Consider the following 9328-nt stretch of genomic DNA (forward strand, 5'->3'; position numbering starts at 1 on the left):
TGTCAGTCCTCTTGTGAACCTCATAAAACCAGCAGCCTATTGGGGTTTTTGCTTTGTTTTTTTTTCTTTTTCTTTCTTCTTTTCTTCATAGTAGTACTAGTATTATTTAGTTGCTATTTCAAAGCTGATTAACTGCAAAAGCCTTTTTAATGACAGATTGTTATTTTCGCGTGTTCTGACCAAAACTACATGTTTAAGGGCAGAGAAGAATAAGAACTAGAAGGCAGGAACCAAACGACTAAATCACTCTTTCTGTTTCTAACCTGTAAAATTTAGGGATCGTTTTGCATTTTATTATATATTTTATTTTTTCCTCGAATTCCTGAAGCAGATTAACTTTAGCACATTAACATGGTGTGGGGGTTCACAGACCCAGTTATATATATTCAACCGCACCTCTAGTCAGTTCTGGGACTGGATTGAGGAAGTCAAAATCCCCAGGTTTTGATTCCTCCTGTCTAAACTTATTGAACCGAGCAATGTCCATTCCAGCTCAATGGTTCTGTGAGCCTTTGTACACAACTCCGAGGGAGGGCTGTGGACAGTGAGGAACCAACAACACTTTTCATCAGTGGCATACAGGAAGCCAAAAATACAGTCTCTTTGCCTTCCTTTCTGAGTAGAAGCAGCAGCAGGTAGCAAAGAAGAGCGAATCCTGACTTGCCCTTCCAGGGCCAGGGCAAAGAAACCATAGGGTTGGGAGCTGAGAGTGGCCTGCAGGGGCCAAGCAAAGCTGGGGAGGAAACTGAGAAGGCAGCTTGCAGCTGAGAAGCCAAGGTGCTCCGGAGAGCTGCACACCCCCCAGTCTGGCAGGCCCCCAAAACCACTGAGCTATTATTGATGGTTCTGTTTAGTGATGCAATCTGCATTTCTTCACTCTAATAAAATGCCAAATACTTGAAATGGGATTTTTACACCAGGGCCTTCCATATAATGACTTGGGCCCTCTTATGACTACATCTAAACTGTGTGGGCATCCAAACTAAAGAAAAATGTAAAATTAAAAAAAAAAAAATCAGAACATAATTACACTAAAAAAGAGACCTTTGAAAATGAGTAATCCAAGGGTACCTGGGTGGCTCAGTAGGTTAAGCGGCCGACTTGGGCTCAGGCGATGATCGCACAATTTGTGGGTTCAAGCCCTGGGTTGGGCTTGTGCCGACAGCTCTGAGCCTGGAGCTGCTTCAGATTCTGTGTCTCCCTCTCTCTGCCCCTCCCCCACTTGTGTTCTCTCTCTCTCTCTCTCTTTCAAAAATAAATAAACATTAAAACAAATTAGAAAAAAAAAAGAAAATGAGTAATCCAACTCTTATCCATCCTTATCCCCCTTCCTTTTATGGGTAATAAAAATGAGAATGAGAAAAGAAATCAATGATTTGCTCAAGGTCATCCAGCTTATCAGAATTTCAGTTAACTTAAGCCATGTGATTCCTCGATCAAATCCACCTGAAGTATAGGTTATATTTGTATATGCCTTTGTGAATTATACCTGGCTACTTCTAGATTCAGCTGGAATGACAAAAAAAAATATCAGAAAAATCAGAAAAAAAAATTAGTGTGCCACTTCAAAGTATATATTCAGCCTGGACTTAACCCAGCAGTTGTCCATCTGTCCATCTGTCCTTCTGCCCCAGGAGGTCCAGGCTGGAAGTGCCAGGGGCACCAGGGACTCCTATGGTGAAATCCTCATTGAGCCCATTGTCTTCTTTGGTCTTTCATCAGTTGTTTTCCACAAGTGCCTCTTACTTTTCAAGCTCTGCCCATGAAGTTTCTGACCCTGTAAAGGGGAAATCAGACATTTCTAAGTCAGATTTCATTTAGTAATAATATTAAAGAAAAAAAAAAAACACCTTGAAAACTCCAGTGGCTTACTCGACAACAAGTATTTATTTCTCACGTATGAGTCTGGAGGTCAGCTGGGACGCTGCCTGTCTTTGTTCTGTGTGCGCTCTCATTCTGGGACATGACACGAGCTGAGAGGATAGCCCCATCAAGGTCCTGTTCTCACGGCGGACTGAGAGAACAAGAGCAAAAGGCTGCGGCAAACCTCATGGTAAATGTAAGTTGCTACTTGAAAGGGCATAAATCATTCCCACATAAATCCACCCTCTTTCTACCAGCCAAAGAAAGTTACAAGGCTCATCCTGACTATGGGACATAAAAGCACCATCTACCTGAAGTCATGGCAAAGGTGGAAAAGAAGAAGCAGGTAGTTGGAAACAATAGTGAAACATACCACAGCATATAAATGCTGGCTTGTGAATGATGCTCTCTTGAAGCATAATGAAAGGCAACCAGCTGTACCTGGGGCAGATCAGTTAAAGAGTCTGAAAAACATAAAAACTTGCTCCAAGGCCTTTGCAAGGTGAATAGGAGTTTTCCAGACATAAAAGATTGAAAATGCATTCTACACAGGAAAAACACTGTGAGCATTAGTATGAATGCATTAAATGATGTATTTTGTTCAGAAAACTGTGAACAATCTTATAAGAATGGGTCACATTTGTTTTCCTTTCATCCTAGCTAGATAAGATTCTCCAGAGAATAAAACACACACACACATACACACACTTATGATTCAAGGGGAATCACAGGAGAAAGGTAAGGTTTAGGAAATGGTGTTGCTTACCTAGATTCCCTAAAACGTTCTCAAAAACGTTTGAGACATGACTTAGCGGCTCGGGATTCAAAAAAACCACAGAGTAAAGGAAGAGAGGGTGTAGCTTAGCCAAAACTTGGCACTAAAGGTTCTAAAAGGCAAGGAAAGAGAATCTGTTACTTACATGGGTCACTATGCTCAGAATATAAAAACAAACCATAAGAGGGTTCAGTTCTGGGTAAAATGGAGTAACACTCACCACCCTGTCTCTCCCACTGAATGCAGCTATAAAATCTGGACAGAATGCAGCTATTTAAAGACTTTGAAAAGTAGCAGGTAGATTAGGAAAATGGACCAAACTCCAAAGTATGACAATGTTTACCATTGTTTTTCTCCACTAGCTCCGGCCAGGACTTGGAGGAAACACTGGGAAAAGCAGGCATCAAAGTGGGAAGAGAGAGCCCAGAAGAGGCCACTAGTTCAGCTCAGTGAGGGGGAAAGACGTCTACTGGCACCGACAGCAGCAGCACTTGGAAGAGCAAGCATCTAAAACTCTCCAGAAGGAGGAACTTCTTTCCTGATTGGAGGAGCTGTGGTCCCAAAGGAATGGGGGGAACCTCTGTTGCTTTTTTCCTTTCCCTGTCCTTCCACCTGTTGGCCCCAGACACGAGCGCATTCATGGGAGTGCATGGCAGTGCGTGGTAAATAAAGTCCTAAGTTTCTGACTGAAAGTCTCTGCCTGGAGACTGAAAGAATGTCTCCAAAGAACTGGAAAGCACCAGGAAGGTCCCTGAGAGGGAAGAACACAGGAAACGGATTCCATAAGGTAACTTATGACCACTGAGACTCACCTTGAGCTGGACATGGGTGGATCTAATCCTAAACAGCAAACTAAAGACTTTAAGGACTGAACCAAGATATACACCACCACGAAGGACCTAGAACTGGCCACTGGGTGATGCACGTGTGAGATGGATATGAATAGCACTAAAAAGGCTTCGAAAATGGAAGAATATTTAAGTCACATCCAACAGAGGATTGGTAAAAATGTGCAGCCTAAACCCAACTGGGCTGATTGTCTGCTAAAACAAAAAGTCAACACTCTCCCTTGGACTAAAATAATATGTACAGTTTCATAGTACTCAAAATGTCCAGAATACCACCCAAATCTACCCAATATACAAAGAACCAGGAAAATCTAAACTCACATGTGAAAAGAAAACAAACAGATGTCACCCGAAGGTAACACACATGCTGAAATTATCTGACAAAGACTTGAAAGCAGCTACTATAAATTTTACTTCTGAAACTAATATTACATGATGTGTTAACTAACTGGAATTGAAATAAAAACTGGAAATAAACAAAAAAACAGACAAATGCACCAGTAAGAAATTGCAAACACAGTTGGAACAAGTGGAGAGATAGAAAATTTGGGCAAATAAATGGAAGATGGAAATAAGAACCAAATAGAAATTTTAGGACAGAAAAAATGTAGTATCCAAAATAAAAATCTTACCGCATAGGCTAAATAGTGAAATGGAGATGACAGAGGGAAGATTCAATGAACTTGAACTTGAAAATAGATCAATAGAAATTATCCAGTTTAAACAACACAGAGGAAAACTGTTTTTTAAAAAAATAAATAGAGCCTAAAGGACCTATGGGACAATACCAGAAGAGCTAATATTTATGGCATAAGAAGTCCAGAATAAAAGGAAAGAGCATAATATAGAACAAAGTATTTTTTTAAACAAATGGGTGAAAACTTCCTAAATTTTATGAAATACATAAAGTACAGTGAACCCCAAATAGGATATATTATGTGTGTGTGTGTGTGTATAAATTCATGCCCAGATACATGAAAACGAAACCGCTGAAAACCAAACACAAGAAAATCTCTTGAAAGCATCCAGAGAAAAATGATGCATTGCTTATATGGGAACAATGCTTTTAATTACTATGTATTTCTCATTAGAAACCACGGAGGCCAGAAGGGAGTGCATCTATAGAATATTCCTCCTGGCAACAGCAGAATACACATTATTTTTTAAATGCCCACAGATATAGCAAGATAGACCATATCCTGGACCATTATAAAATCTTCAACAAATTTAAAAGAATTTAATTCATTCTAGAGTCCTCCAGAAAAAATATATCCACGTTCATATGGTTGCATGAGTGAATTCCATCAAACATTTAAAAAAGAAATAACATCAATTCTAAATAATCTTTTCCAGATAACAGAAGAGAAGGAAACACATACCATTTTAGAAAGCCAGCATGACTCTCATACCAAAAACAAAAGACTGAACAAGAAAGACAACCACAGATGTAAAAATCCTCAACAAAATAGCAGTAAATCAAATCCAGCAATATATAAAAAGTATGACACATTACAAGTACAAAGCTGATTTAACATTTGAAAATCAATCCATGTATCTACAATATTTTAACACTCTATGGGAGGAAAAGCACATGTTCATATCAACTGACGCAGAGAAGACATTTGACAAAATTCAGCATCCATCATGACAAAAACTCTAAGCAACATAGGAACAGAAGAGAATGTCCTCAGACTGATAAAGGACATCGACAAGAAACCCACATCTAACATCGTACTGTGTAGTCAAGTCTAAATACTTCCCTCCTAAGATAAGGAATGCAGAAAGTCCACCTTCCCACTTCTGGTCAAAATTACACAGAATTCTTAGGACAAGGCAAGAACAAAAACTAAAATCCATACACACTGGAAAGAGAGAGATAAAATTCTCTCTGTGGAAAGATGGCATGATTATCTTCATAGAAAATCCTAATGAATCTACAATAAATATACTAAGGTAAATATATGAATTTAGTAAGGATGTAGGATACAAAGTCAACACACAAAATGAATCGTATTGATATTAGTAATAAACAATTAGAAAATGAAATCTTTAAAATATACCATTTATAATAGCTCCATAAGTATGAAATATTTAGGTATAAATCTAACCAAACATATACAGAATTTTTATACCAAAAATTACAAAATGCTGAAGAAATATATCAAAGACCTTGACAAATAGTCATATCATGTTTGTAGACTTGCAGACACTGTATTAAGATGCCAATTCTCTCCAAACTAGATTTAACCTAATTTTAGTCAAAAATTTTGCAGGGTTTTTGGTAGATACAGACAGGCTAATTCTAAAATGTATATGGAAGGCAAAGGAATTAAAATAGTCGATGAGATTTTGAAAACTAAGGATAAAGTTGGAGTAATACCACCACCCCATTTTGTCTTAATATAAAGTTATAGTATCAAGACAGTATAGGGGCGCCTGGGTGGCTCAGTCGGTTAAGCGTCCGACTTCAGCTCAGGTCATGATCTCACAGTCCGTGAGTTCGAGCCCCGCGTCGGGTTCTGTGCTGACAGCTCAGAGCCTGGAGCCCATTTCCGATTCTGTGTCTCCCTCTCTCTCTGCCCCTCCCCTGTTTATGCTCTGTCCCTCTCTGTCTCAAAAAAAAAAAAAAAAAAAAAAAAAAGACAGTATATAATATTGGGAAAAGGAGAGACCTGGAGATCAATAGAACCAAAAAGAGTTCATAAACAGAATCACACAAATGTGGCCCGTTCGTTTCTGACATGTGCAAATGCTACTCGTTTCAACAAAAGGCACAGAGAAATTGGTCGCTCATAGAGAAAAAAATGAATCTCAACCAAAAGTTCACCCCTTATGCAAAAATTAACTCAAAATGGATTTCAGATTTAAATGCAGACTCAGAAGTATAACACTTTGAGACAAGAAGAAGAGCAATTTTATGTTTTCAGTGGCAAAAGCAAAAATGGGCCAAAAGTTCTTAGATATAATGGGGGAAAAAATGAGTCAATCGGAACAAATCAGCATTAAACATGTTTGCTCTGTGAAAGATGCTGTGAACGAGGAAAGACAAGCCACAGACTGGGAGAAAATGTTTACAAATCACATATTCAACAAAGAACTTTTATCCAAAATGTGTCAAGAACTTTCAAAACTCAGCAGGAGGAAAATAAACAACCCAAGTTTTTAAAAAGGAGCGAAAAATTTGAAGGCCTCGTGAGGGAGGATACAGAAGGCAATCAGCACCTGAGAAGACGCTGAACATTGTTAGCCACCAGACAATTGCAGATGAAAGCTGAGACACTACAGCATATCTATTAGAATGCCCAAAGCAAAATGGACTGACAATGCGAGGCGTGGCCAGCATGCAGGGTGACGGGGGGGGGGGGGGGGGGGGGGGGGGGGGGGGGGGGGGGGGGGGGACTCTCAGACTTGGGGGGGGGACTCGCAGACTTTGCTGGAGGGTGGATAAAGAAATTGTGGTTTATATACACAATGGAGTACTACATGGCAATGAGAAAGAAGGAAATATGGCCCTTTGTAGCAACGTGGATGGAACTGGAGAGTGTGATGCTAAGTGAAATAAGCCATACAGAGAAAGACAGATACCATATGTTTTCACTCTTATGTGGATCCTGAGAAACTTAACAGAAACCCATGGGGGAAGGGAAGGAAAAAAAAAAAAAGAGGTTAGAGTGGGAGAGAGCCAAAGCATAAGAGACTCTTAAAAACTGAGAACAAATTGAGGGTTGATGGGGGGTGGGAGGGAGGGGAGGGTGGGTGATGGGTATTGAGGAGGGCACCTGTTGGGATGAGCACTGGGTGTTGTATGGAAACCAATTTGACAATAAATTTCATATATTGAAAATAAATAAATAGATAGATAGATAGATAAATAAAACAGTGCAACAGCTGGAGAAAACAGCTTGGCAGTTCATTAGGAACATACCTTTGCCATGTGGTGCCCGCATTCTCACTCCTAGTTATTTCCTCCGAGAAACAAGAAACATGCCCCATTAAAAAAAAAAAAAAAGCTGCATAAATGACCATAGCAGTTTTCTTCATAATAGCTAAAAACTGGAAACAACTCAGATGTCCTTCAAAGGGCGAGGAGATAAACAGTGTTACATCCACATAATGGAACACTATTCAGCTGTTAAAAAATGAATTAATTAATGATACACACAGCTTGGATGATCCCAACGGCATCGTGCCGAATGGAAGAAGCCAGTCTCAAAAGGGTACATATTGTCTGATTTTATTTACGTGACATCGTCAAAAAGACAAAGCTGTAGCGACTGAGAACAGATCGGCGGTTGGGGATTAGGAAGCTGGTGGGGAGGTATAACTACAAAATTAAAGCACAAGGGAGTTTGGGAGGGTGATGGAACTGTTCTGTATCCTCTTATGGTGATGCTTACCTGAAAATAGACATAGGTTAAAATTTTACTGTACCCCTACTGACCGTACATTCTACTGACTGTACACCTCCCCAAGAGGTAAATTTTACTTTGTGTTAATTTTTAAAATAAAATGTAAAAAAAATACTGGTAAAATGCCTCTAATCTTAGTACTGAGTCCTATGTAAAATTTCTCTCATATAATATAATTTCTCTCATAATAACTGGAGTGTAACGAACAGTAATGAATACCAAATATCCTAAGGGTGAACCTATAAAGTTATTTATTCATTAGTTTATTCATTCATTTACTCATTTACTCAACAAATTCTTACTGAGCGCTCACTATTTTTCAAGACACTACCAGTCACAGGATTTAGCAACATGTATTATAAGACTTCAGTTTGAAACATCTTCCAGTGTGGGCTAAGGGCACAACGACAAAACACAAATTATAAAAGCAGTCCTGCATAAGCTGAACTAATACAATCTGGGTACTCCGCTATTCTTTGCTCTGACTTACATTTAGGATGGATTTTAGAAGATGGAGAGGAATAAATGGGTTGCAATATGTAAGTATTAGTTCTCTAGACCGAGCTTTTAATAAACAGTAAGTGGCAGAGAGTTTGAGATAATATCCCTGCTAAGTACCTGGAGTGCATTACTCTATCATTTCAGTTAAATCCAGAGCCACTTGCTGGGGGCAATCAGCCCAGCTGGGGTGGAACCACTTACAAAGCTGAAAAATCTGATAAGTGCTCCAGCCCTTCGAGAAAGACAATCTGCTGGGGGAAGCAGAAATGGGAAAGGTCAGGAAAAATCTTTATAAGGGACTCAGAGACTATAACTTTGAATGATATAAATTTTAGATATATCCCACAGAATTTACCGTATCAAATGTTGAACCATATACCAGCTCAGTATTGGGAACTGACCACCAAAAATTATTATTTGGGTTTGGGATTTTAAAACAGTTAATTTTTAATTTGTGAAAGGTAAGGCCACTTGATGAACTGGATTTTGTGCACCCTCCAACCAAAAAAAAGTCATATGTTGAAGCCCTAACCCCCAGGGTGATGGTATTTGGAAATGGGCCTCTGGGAGGTAATTAGGTTTAGATGTGGTTATGAGGATAGGACCTCCATGACGGAATTAGTGCCCTTACAAGAGAAGACACCAAAGCTTCCTGTCTCTTGCTCTCTTGCTCTCCCTCTCACTCTCCCCACTCCTGCATTCTCTCTCTCTCTTTCTGTGTGTGTGTGTGTGTGTGTGTGTGTGTGTGTGTGTGTGATTTGAGGACACAGTTAGAAGGAAGCCAGGAAGTGGGCTCTCACCAGAAGCCGACCGTGTCGACACCTTGATCTCAGACTTCCAATCTCCAAAACTGAGAGACATAAATCTGTTTATACCACTCAGTCTGTGGTATTTTGTTGTGGAAACTGAGCTGAGTAACATACCACTCCTAG

The 9328-nt window shown here is 39.5% G+C and overlaps 1 long non-coding RNA gene across 1 annotated transcript; it reads right to left on the reverse strand.

Moving 5' to 3' along the window:
- Window positions 1-1243: 1243 nt before the first annotated feature.
- On the reverse strand, window positions 1244-7672 carry LOC122213879. The gene is made up of 3 exons (XR_006199675.1): window positions 7412-7672; window positions 1873-2750; window positions 1244-1777 (listed from the first exon to the last, which is right to left on the reverse strand). It is a non-coding gene; the product is annotated as an uncharacterized LOC122213879 (long non-coding RNA).
- Window positions 7673-9328: the final 1656 nt, after the last annotated feature.

This window comes from Panthera leo, chromosome A1, assembly GCF_018350215.1.
Source record: "Panthera leo isolate Ple1 chromosome A1, P.leo_Ple1_pat1.1, whole genome shotgun sequence".
Taxonomy (NCBI): domain Eukaryota; kingdom Metazoa; phylum Chordata; class Mammalia; order Carnivora; family Felidae; genus Panthera; species Panthera leo.